At 50.0% G+C, this 12126-nt stretch overlaps 2 pseudogenes; both read left to right on the top strand.

The window, feature by feature from the left end:
* Positions 1 to 1179: 1179 nt before the first annotated feature.
* LOC119948188 lies at positions 1180 to 6449 on the top strand (annotated as a pseudogene).
* A 2990-nt stretch (positions 6450 to 9439) lies between these two features.
* LOC119947934 lies at positions 9440 to 10892 on the top strand (annotated as a pseudogene).
* The last annotated feature ends 1234 nt before the right edge of the window (positions 10893 to 12126 follow it).

Here is a 12126-nt window from a genome sequence, read left to right as displayed (position 1 = left end):
AAATATATATAATTCTATGTATTTAACCTGCACATATTTACTGTTCTATTTAGTTTGTTAATGATGTGCATATACCTTTAATTCTACTTGTTCTGACGATTTTGACACCAGTCCACATGCCTTGTTTTGTTACCTGACTGGACTCTGAGCCTGTTGTCGGGTAGGGGCCGTCTCCATATGTTGGCCCACTTGGACTTCCCAAGCGCTTATTACAGTGCTCTGCACCCAGTAAGCGCTCAATAAACGATTCATTGAATGAATGAATTGTGGAAAGCTTCATTTTGGGGGGATGGACGTCACAAGCTGCTAAGCCCCCACTGAAAGCTCAGAGATGAAGGCCCAGTGATGGCTGGATTCTAGAAGTGCTGAGTCCCCGGTGCTCCTCCTCGGCAGGGTGGAGAGAAATCGGAATCGTGTGGCGCTGGGTGCCATTGATTGATTAGGGGGCTCTCTAGGCCCATTTAGGGAGAGAACTAGCCCGTCTTTGTGGACCCCAGGGAGGAAGAGTCGCTAGGAAAAAAGCACAAGTAATTATAACCTTCCAGACCTGGAGAAATAGGAGGCAACTGTGATGGCCAATCCATAGGAGCAGTTTGGTGCGTATGGCTAGCTTACATGGCAGTTGGGAGGGATATTGCACGCTAATATGCCCCCACGGAAAGCTCGGAGTTGAAGGCCAAGGTCGAAGAAAAAAACTACTCACACTCTCGCTTCAAGACTGTCCATCCCCTCTGCCACCCTCCTACCTCACCTCCCTTCCTCTCCTTCTCCAGCCCAGCCCGCAACACCCTCCGCTCCTCTGCCACCGCTAACCTCCACACTGGGCCTCGTTCTCCGGCCCGTCCCACCGTCGACCTCACGGCCCACGTCCTCCCCATGGGCCCGGAATGACCTCCCTCCGCACATCCGCCATCTGTCTCTCTTCCTCCCTTCAAAGCCCTACTAAGAGCTCACCTCCTCCAGGAGGCGTTCTCAGACTGAGCCCCCCTTTTCCTCTAATGCTCCCCAGACCCCCCACCCTACCACCTTCCCCTCCTCACAGCACCTGTACATATATATATATGTATATAATGAATATATGAATGAATATGAATATATTCATATTGATTCATATATTCATTCAACGCAGCGGCAACCCTATGCACTCCTTGCACAGTATCGGCCCGGATTCCAGGCACAATGTCGAAGGGACCTTCAGTTGGCATTGATCTTGGCACCACTTACTCCTGCGTAGGAGTCTTCCAGCATGGAAAAGTGGAAATCATTGCCAATGACCAGGGAAATCGAAACACCCCCAGTTACGTCGTCTTCACAGACACAGAGCGTCTTATTGGAGATGTTGCAAAGAATGGAGTTGCGATGAACCCCACCAATACGGTTTTTAATGCCAAGCGTCTGATTGGCCGTCGATTTGATGATGCGGTTGTCCAGTCAGATATGAAGCATTGGCCCTTCACGGTGGTGAATGATGCAGGCAGGCCAAAGGTCCAGGTGGAGTAGCAAGGGGAGACTAAAAGCTTCTATCCAGAAGAGGTGCCATCTATGGTCCTGACAAAGATGAAGGAAATTGCTGAAGCTTACCTTGGGAAGACAGTCACTAATGCTGTGGTCACAGTCCCCACTTCAATGAATCCCAACGTCAGGCGACCAAAGATGCTGGAACAATCGCTGGTCTCAATGTGCTCCGTATCATCAATGAGCCAACTGCCGCTGCTATTGCTTATGGCTTGGACAAGAAGGTTGGTGCCGAGAGAAATGTGTTCATCTTTGACCTTGGAGGTGGTACCTTTGATGTCTCCATCCTCACCATTGGAGATGGGACCTTTGAAGTGAAGTCAACAGCTGGAGATACCCAGCTGGGTGAGGAGGACTTTGACAACCGCATGGTCAATCATTTCATTGCCGAGTTCAAGCGCAAGCACAAGAAGGACATCAGTGAGAACAAGCGTGCCGTCCGCCGCCTGCGTACCGCTTGTGAGCGAGCCAAGTGCACCCTTTCCTCCAGCACCCAGGCCAGCATTGAGATTGATTCCCTCTACGAAGGCATCGACTTCTACACCTCCATTACGTGAGCCCGCTTCGAAGAGCTGAATGCTGACCTGTTCCGTGGCATCCTGGATCCCGTGGAGAAGGCCCTGTGAGATGCCAAGCTCAATAAGTCCCAAATCCATGATATCGTCCTGGTTGGTGGCTCCACCCGAATCCCAAGATCCAGAAACTTCTGGAAGCCGTTGAACACAACGGCCAACGAGAAGCCGTTGAACTCAACGAACAGCGAGAAGCCGTTGAACTCAACGGACAGCGAGAAGCCGTTGAACTCAACGGACAGCGAGAAGCCGTTGAACTCAACGGACAGCGAGAAGCCGTTGAATTCAACGGCCAAAGAGAAGCCGTTGAACTGAACGGACACCGAGGAGGGTTGGCTCCCGTGGGAGCATCTCGGGAGGGCCGAGGGGAGTTGACCCTGTCAGTGACGGGTGAGATTAGCAGAGGAGAGGATGCATCGAAACCGCCACCAGCATAAACGGCCTGCGCTCAGTCTCTGGACGGTGGGCGGCCGTGTGCTGAGCCATCCCGGGATTGGAGTGGGATTAAACCTGCCTGACTAGGAGCGGCCCGTTGTCTCTGTGCTCTCTATGCTGCACCTCTCTGTGAGTAGTAATAGTAGGGTGAGGACTGGGTGGTCTCTGTGTGCCACTAAAATGGATTGCATTCATTCATTCATTCAATCGTATTTATCGAGCGCTTACTGTGTGCAGAACAGGGGACTAAGCGCTTGGGAAGTTCTAGTCGGCAACATATAGAGACGGTCCCTACCCAACGACGGGCTCACAGTCTAGAAGACGGAGACAGACAACAAAACAAAACATGTGGTCAGGTGTCAAGTCATCAGAATAAATAGAAGTAAAGCTAGATGCACATCATTGACAAAATAAATAGGGTAAATATGGGCAAGTCACATAAATAGAGAAATAAATCTACAAACATATATACAGGTGTTGTGAGGAGGGGAAGGAGGTAGGGCGATTCATTCAATCAATTTATTGAGCGCTGACTATGTGCAGAGCACTGTACTTTGGGGAGGGGGAGAAGAAAAAGGGGGCTGAGTCTAGGAATCCAAGCATGCCAGTCAAAGGAACAAAAAGGAAGTGGGAAGGCCTTGACGTAAATGGCCGGGGAGCAGATTTGGATTGTATAAATAAATACATAATTTTTATATTATATATGTTATGTATGTAATATGAACAATAAAATTAATAAATAGAAACGGATATTACTCTATGTAATTTACTTGTACATATTTACTTGTACATAATATAAATACTAAAATAAATAAAAAATAAATATATATTATTCTATATATTTTACTTGCACATATTTACTATTCTATTTAGTTTGTTAATGATGTGCATATAGCTTTAATTCTACTTGTTCTAACGATTTTGATACCAGTCCATATGTTTTGTTTTGTTGCCTGAATACACCCTGAGCCTGTTGTTGGGTAGGGGCCGTCTCCATATGTTGCCTACTGGACTTCCCAAGCGCTTATTACAGTGCTCTGCACCCAGTAAGCGCTCAATAAATACGATTGATTGAATGAATGAATTGAGGAAAGCTTCATTTTGGGGGGAGGGACGTCACACGCTGCTAAGCCTCCACTGAAAGCGCAGAGATGAAGGCCCAGTGATGGCTGGATTCTAGAAGTGCTGAGTCCCGGCGCTCCTCCTCGGCAGGGTGGAGAGAAATCGGAATCGTGTGGCGCTTGGTGCTATTGATTGATAAGGGGGCTCTCTAGGCCCATTTAGGGAGAGAACTAGCCCATCTTTGTGGACCAGGGAGGAAGAGTCGCTAGGAAAAGCACAGTGATTATAACCTTCCAGACATGGAAAGAAAATAGGAGGCAACTGTGATGGCCAATCCATAGGAGCAGTTTGGCGGTATGGCTAGCTTCATGGCAGGTGGGAGGGACAGCTCACGCTAATAAGCCCCCACGGAAAGCTCGGAGTTGAAGGCCAAGCGAAGCAAAAACTCCTCACTCTCGCTTCAAGGCTGTCCATCCCCTCGCCCCCTCCTACCTCACCTCCCTTCTCTCCTTCTCAAGCCCAACCCGCACCCTCTGCTCCTCTGCCACTGCTAACCTCCTCACTGGGCCTCGTTCTCTCCCGTCCCACCGACGACCCCCGGCCCACGTCCACCCCATGGTCCGGAATGACCTCCCTCCGCGCATCCGCCAATCTGGCCTCTTCCTCCCTTCAAAGCCCTACTAAGAGCTCACCTCCTCCAGGAGGCTTCTCAGACTGAGCCCCCTTTTTCCTCTCTGCTCCCCATCCCCCCCACCCTACTACCTACCCCTCCCCAACAGCACCTGTACATATATATATTCATATATTCATTCAACGCAGCGGCAACCTATGCACTCCTTCACAGTATCGGCCCGGATCCTAGGCACAGTGTCGAAGGGACCTTCAGTTGGCATTGATCTTGGCACCACCTACTCCTGCGTAGGAGTCTTCAAGCATGGAAAAGTGGAAATCATTGCCAATGACCAGGGAAATCGAACCACCCCCAGTTATGTCACCTTCACAGACACAGAGCGTCTATTGGAGATGCTGCAAAGAATCAAGTTGCGATGAGCCCCACCAATACGGTTTTTGATGCCAAGCGTCTGATTGGTCGTCGATTTGATGATGCGGTTGTCCAGTCAGATATGAAGCATTGGCCCTTCACGGTGGTGAATGATGCAGGCAGGCCAAAGGTCCAGGTGGAGTACAAAGGGGAGGCCAAAAGCTTCTATCCAGAAGAGGTGCTATCTATGGTCCTGATAAAGGTGAAGGAAATTGCTGAAGCTTACCTTGGGAAGACAGTCACTAATGCTGTGGTCACAGTCCCCACTTACTTCAATGAGTCCCAACCAGGAGACCAAAGATGCTGGAACAATCGCTGGTCTCAATGTGCTCCGTATCATCAATGAGCCAACTGCCGCTGCTATTGCTTATGGCTTGGGCAAGAAGGTTGGTGCCGAGAGAAATGTGTTGATCTCTGACCTTGGAGGTGGTACCTTTGATGTCTCCATCCTCACCATTGGAGATGGGATCTTTGAAGTGAAGTCAACAGCTGCAGATACCCACCTGGGTGGGGAGGACTTTGACAACCGCATGGTCAATCATTTCATTGCCGAGTTCAAGCGCAAGCACAAGAAGGACATCAGTGAGAACAAGCGTGCCGTCCGCCGCCTGTGTACCGCTTGTGAGCGAGCCAAGCGCACCCTTTCCTCCAGCAGCCAGGCCAGCATTGAGATTGATTCCCTCTACGAGGGCATCGACTTCTACACCTCCATTACGGAGCCCGCTTCGAAGAGCTGAATGCTGACCTGTTCCGTGGCACCCTGGATCCCGTGGTGAAGGCCCTGTGAGATGCCAAGCTCAGTAAGTCCCAAATCCATGATATCGTCCTGGTTGCTGGCTCCACCCGAATCCTCAAGATCGAGAAACTCCTACAGGACTTCTTCAATGGCAAGGAGCTGAAAAAGAGTATCAATCAGGATGAGGCTGTCGCCTAGGTGCAGCTGTCCAGGCGGCCATTGTGTCAGGAGACAAGTCTGAGAATGTGCAGGATCTTCTGCTGTTAGATGTCACCACCCCGTCCCTGGGAATTGAAACAGCGAGAGGGGTCATGACTGTCTGGATCAAGCGCAACGCCACCATCCCCCCAAGCAGACACAGACTTTCACCACCTACTCAGACAACCAGCCTGGTGTACTCATTCAGGTTTATGAAGGTACGAGAGCCATGACCAAGGACAACTACCTGCTTGGGAAGTTTGAGTTGACTGGCATCCCTCCTGCTCCCGAGGTGTGCCTCAGATCGAGGTCACCTTTGACATCGACGCCAGTGACATTTTGAATGTGTCTGCTGTGGACAAGAGCGAGGCAAGGAAAACAAGACCACAATCACCAATGACAAAGGGCGTCTGAGTAAAGAAGACATCGAGCACATGGTGCAGGAGGCAGAGAAATACAACGATGTAGATGAGAGCAGAGAGACAAGGTGTCTTCCAAGAACTCCCTCGAGTCCTATGCTTTCAACATGAAGGCAACGGTTGAGGATGAGAAGCTCCAGGGCAAGATCAGTGATGAGGATAAGCAGAAAATCCTGGACAAATGCAACGAAATCATCAACTGGCTGGATAAGAACCGGACTGCTGTAAAGGAAGAGTTTGAACACCAACAGAAGGAGCTGGAGAAGGCCTCACCCTGTCAGCATGCATCCCGTGACCGTCGGTATTCTGTCCCACTCCCTGCACACAGTGGCCATCCCGGATCCCAGTCCCGCAGGCACAAGCTCAAAATTACTCCATCCCAGGCCCTGCTGCCACCACCTCCCTGGAGTACCTCTAATGTCTCCGAAGCCAGCCTGGATCAACACCGGCAGGAGGAAAACTGGCAGTAGGGCCCTAGCAGGAGTGATTTGCCCTACTGAGAGCCCACCTCCAGGAGGCCTCCCAGACTGAGCCCCCTCCTTCCTCTCCACTCATCCCCCCTCCATCCCCCTCGGCTTACCTCCTTCCCTTCCCCACAGCACCTGTATATATGTATATTGTTTGTACATATTTATTACTCTATTTATTGATTGATTGATCTTGTACACATCTATTCTATTTATTTTATTATGTTAATACGTTTGGTTTTGTTCTCTGTCTCCCCCTTCTAGACTGTGAGCCCACTGTTGGGTAGGGACTGTCTCTATATGTTGCCAACTTGTACTTCCCAAGCGCTTAGTACAGTGTTCCGCACACAGTAAGTGCTCACTAAATACGATTGATTGATTGATATATTTGTACAGATTTATCCCTCTATTTTACTTGTACATATTTACTACTCCATTTATTTTGTCAATAATGTGCATCTAGCTTTATTTCTGTTTACTCTGATGACTTGACACCTGTCCAATATTTTGTTTTGTTGTCTGTCTCCCACTTCTAGGCTGTGAGCCTGTAGGTGAGTAGGGACCGTCTCTATATGTTGCCGACTTGTTCTTCCCAAGCGCTTAGTCCAGTGCTCTGCACACAGTAACGCTCAATAAATATGATTGAATGAATGAATGAAAGCGGAAAAGGGGGACTCAGTCTGGGAAGGTGATTATCGGGCCAGGAGGCATTTGAGGAGGGATTAAGAGTGACGAACTGTTACCATGGAGACCGAGGGATGCCATCGTCCCACTCAACGGCCAACGAGAAGCCGTTGAACTCAACGGCCAACGGAAGCCGTTGAACTCAACGGTCAACGAGAAGCCTTGAACTCAACGGCCAACGGGAAGCCGTTGAACTCAACGGTCAACGAGAAGCCGTTGAACTCAACGGCCACGAGAAGCCGTTGAACTCAACGGACAGCGAGGAGGGTTGGCTCCCGTGGGAGCATCTCGGGAGGGCCGAGGGGAGTTGACCCTGTCAGTCACGGGTGAGATTATGCAGAGGAGAGGATGCATCGAAACCGCCACCAGCATAAACGGCCTGCGCTCAGTCCCTGGACTGGTGGGCGGCCATGTGCTGAGCCCTCCCGGGATTGGAGTGGGATTAAACCTGCCTGACTAGGAGCGGCCCGTTTTCTCTGTCCTCTCTATGTAGCACCTCTCTGTGAGTGGTAATAGTAGGGTGAGAACTGGGTGGTCTCTGAGGTCCCCGAGGGGGAATGTGCCACTAAAATGGATTGCATTCATTCATTTATTCATTCAATCGTATTTATCGAGCGCTTACTGTGTGCAGAGCACGGGACTAAGCGCTTGGGAAGTTCTAGTCGGCAACATATAGAGACGGCCCCTACCCAACGACGGGCTCAGGGTCTAGAAGACGGAGACAGACACCAAAACATGTGGTCAGTTGTCAAGTCATCAGAATAAATAGAAGTAAAGCTGGATGCACATCATTGACAAAATAAATAGAAGGGTAAATATGGCAAGTAAAATAAATAGAGTAATAAATCTGTACAAACATATATACAGGCGCTGTGGGGAGGGGAAGGAGGTAGGGCGACTCATTCATTCAATCGTATTTATTGAGCACTTACTATGTGCAGAGCACTACACTTTGGGGAGGGGGAGTGGAAAAAGAGGGCTGAGTCTAGGAATCCAAGCATGCCAGTCAAAGGAACAAAATAGGAGGTGGGAAGGCCTTGACGTTAATGGCCGGGGAGATTTGGATTGTATATAAATAAATAACTTTTTTATTATATATGTTATGCATATATTATAAATAATAAAATAAATAAATAAATGAAAATGATATACTACTCTATGTATTTTACTTGTACATATTTACTTATACATAATATAAATAATAAAATAAATAAATTAAATATATATTGCTCTATGTATTTTACTTGCACATATTTACTATTCTATTTAGTTTGTTAATGATGTGCATATAGCTTTAATTCTACTTGTTCTGACGATTTTGACACCAGCCCACATGCTTTGTTTTGTTATCTGTCTAGACCCTGAGCCTGTTGTTGGGTATCTGCCGTCTCCATATGTTGCCAACTTGGACTTCCCTAGCGCTTATTACAGTGCTCTGCACTAGTAACGCTCAATAAATACGATTGAATGAATGAATCGTGGAAAGCTTCATTTTAGGGGAGGGACGTCACACGTTGCTAAGCCCCACTGAAACCTCAGAGATGAAGGCCCAGTGATGGCTGGATTCTAGAAGTGCTGAGTCTCCGGCGCTCCTCCTCGGCGGGTGGAGAGAAATCGGAGTCGTGTGGCGCTTGGTGCTATTGATTGATAAGGGGGCTGTCTAAGCCCATTTAGGGAGAGAACTAGCCCATCTTTGTGGACCCAGGGAGGAAGAGTCGCTAGGAAAAGCACATTAATTATAACCTTCCAGAGCTAGAAAGAAAATAGGAGGCAACTGTGATGGCCAATCCACAGGAGCAGTTTGGCGGTATGACTAGCTTCATGGCGGGAGGGAGGGACGCGAAGGCTAATAAGCCCCACGGAAAGTCGGAGTTGAAGGCAAGCGAAGCAAAAACTCCTCACTCTCTACTTCAAGGCTGTCCATCCCCTCGCCCCCTCCTACCTCACCTCCCTTCTCTCCTTCTCCAGCCCAGCCCCCACCCTCCCCCTCTGCCACCGCTAACCTCCTCACTGGGCCTCGTTCTCGCCCGTCCCGCCGTCGACCCCCGGACCACGTCCACCCCCTGGCCATGAATGACCTTCCTCAGCACATCCGCCAAGCTGGCTCTCTTCCTTCCTTCAAAGCCCTACTAAGAGCTCACTTCCTCCAGGAGGCCTTCTCAGACTGAGCCCCCTTTTTCCTCTCCTCCCCATCCCCCCAACCCTACCTCCTTCCCCTCCCCACACACCTGCATTCATTCATATATTCATTCAACGCAGCGGCAACCCTACGAACTCCATGAATAGTATCGGCCCTGATCCCAGGCACAATGTCGAAGGGACCTTCAGTTGGCATTGATCGTTGGCACCACCTACTCCTGCGTAGGAGTCTTCCAGCATGGAAAAGTGGAAATCATTGCCAATGACCAGGGAAATCGAACCACCCCCAGTTACGTCGCCTTCACAGACACAGAGCGTCTTATTGGAGATGCTGCAAAGAATCAAGTTGTGATGAACCCACCAATACGGTTTGTGATGCCAACCGTCTGATTGGCCGTCGATTTGATGATGCGGTTGTCCAGTCAGATATGAAGCATTGGCTCTTCACGGTGGTGAATGATGCAGGCAGGCCAAAGGTCCAGGTGGAGTACCAAGGGGAGACCAAAAGCTTCTATCCAGAAGAGGTGCCATCTATGGTCCTGACAAAGTGAAGGAAATTGCTGAAGCTTACCTTGGGAAGACAGTCACTAATGCTGTGGTCACAGTCCCCACTTACTTCAATGATTCCCAACTTCAGGCGACCAAAGATGCTGGAACAATCGCTGGTCTCAATGTGCTCCGTATCATCAATGAGCCAACTGCCGCTGCTATTGCTTATGGCTTGGACAAGAAAGTTGGTGCCGAGAGAAATGTGTTGATCCTTGACCTTGGAGGTGGTACCTTTGATGTCTCCATCCTCACCATTAGAGATGGGATCCTTGAAGTGAAGTCAACAGCTGGAGATACCCAGCTGGGTGGAGAGGACTTTGACAACCGCGTGGTCAATCATTTCATTGCCGGGTTCAAGCGCCAGCACAAGAAGGACATCAGTGAGAACAAGCGTGCCATCCACCGCCTGCGTACCGCTTGTGAGCGAGTCAAGCGCACCCTTTCCTACAGCACCCAGGCCAGCATTGAGATGGATTCCCTCTACGAGGGCATCGACTTCTACACCTCCATTACGCGAGCCCGCTTCGAAGAGCTGAATGCTGACCTGTTCCGTGGCCCATGGATCCCGTGGGAAGGCCCTGCGGATGCCAGGCTCAATAAGTCCCAAATCCATGATATCGTCCTGGTTGGTGGCTCACCCGAATCCTCACAGATCGAGAAACTCCTACAGGACTTCTTCAATGGCAAGGAGCTGAAAAAGAGTATCAATCCGGATGAGGCTGTCGCCTACGGTGCAGCTGTCCAGGCCGCCATTGTGTCAGGAGACAATTCTGAGAATCTGAAGGATCTTCTCCTGTTAGATGTGACCACCCCGTCCCTGGGAATTGAAATAGCGGGGGTGTCATGACTGTCTGGATCAAGCGCAACACCACCATCCCCACCAAGCAGACACAGACTTTCACCACCTACTCAGAAAACCAGCCTGGTGTACTCATTCAGGTTTATGAAGCTGCGAGAGTCATGACCAAGGACAACAACCTGCTTGGGAAGTTTGAGTTGACTAGCATCCCTCCTGCTCCCCGAGGTGTGCCTCAGATCGAGGTCACCTTTGACATCGAAGCCAGTGGCATCTGAATGTGTCTGCTGTGGACAAGAGCACATGCAAGGTAAACAAGAACACAATCACCAATGACAAAGGGCGTCTGAGTAAAGAAGACATCGAGTGCATGGTGCAGGAGGCAGAGTACCTCTAAGGTCTCCGAAGCCAGCCTGGATCAACACTGGCAGTGGGAGCAAAGGAATTGCACATGGGCCACAGCAGGAGTGATTTGCCCTACAGAGAGCTCACCTCCTCCAGGAGGCCTTCCCAGACTGAGCCCCCTCCTTCTTCTCCCCCTCATCCCCCTCTCCATCCCCCTTGTCTTACCTCCTTCCCTTCCCCACAGCACCTGTATATATGCATATATGTTTGGACATATGCATTACTCTATTCATTGATTGATTGATTTTACTTGTACATATCTATTCTATTATTTTCTTTTGTTAATATGCTTGGTTTTGTTCTCTGTTCCCCCTTCTAGACTGTGAGCCCTCTGTTGGGTAGGGACTGTCTCTGTATGATGTCAACTTGTACTTCCCAAGCACTTGGTACATTGCTCTGCACACAGTAAGAGCTCAATAAATACGATACATTGATTGAATGAAAGAGGAAAAAGGGGGTTCAGTCTGGGAAGGTGATGATCGGGCCAGGAGGCACCCTTTGAGGAGGGATTAAGAGTGACGAACTGTTACCATGGAGACCGAGGGATGCCATCGTCCCACTCAATGGCCAAGGAGAGGCCGTTGAAGTCAACTGCCAACGAGAAGCCGTTGAACTGACGGCCAACGAGAAGCTGTTGAACTCAACGGCCAGCGAGAAGCCGTTGAACTAACGGCCAGCGAGCAGTCGTTGAACTCAACGGCCAGCGAGAAGACGTTGAACTCAACGGCCAGCGAGAAGCCGTTGAACTCAACGGCCAACGAGTAGCCGTTGAACTCAACGGCCAGCGAGAAGCCGTTGAACTCAACGGACAGCGAGGAGGTTTGGCTCCCGTGGGAGCATCTCGGGGAGGGCCGAGGGAGTTGACATCTGTCAGTCACGGGTGAGATTATGCAGAGGAGAGGATGCATCGAAACCGCCACCAGCATAAACGGCCTGCGCTCAGTCCCTGGACCGGTGGGCGGCCGTGTGCTGAGCCCTCCCGCGATTGGAGTGGGATTAAACCTGCCTGACTAGGAGCGGCCCGTTGTCTCTGTGCTCTCTATGCAGCACCTCTCTGTGAGTGGTAATAGTAGGGTGAGGACTGGGTGGTCTCTGTGGTCCCCGAGG

Source organism: Tachyglossus aculeatus, chromosome X4 (genome assembly GCF_015852505.1).
Source record: "Tachyglossus aculeatus isolate mTacAcu1 chromosome X4, mTacAcu1.pri, whole genome shotgun sequence".
Taxonomy (NCBI): Eukaryota; Metazoa; Chordata; class Mammalia; order Monotremata; family Tachyglossidae; genus Tachyglossus; species Tachyglossus aculeatus.
The sequence above is the reverse complement of the archived record's forward strand: the minus strand, read 5'-3'. Positions and strand labels throughout refer to the sequence as shown.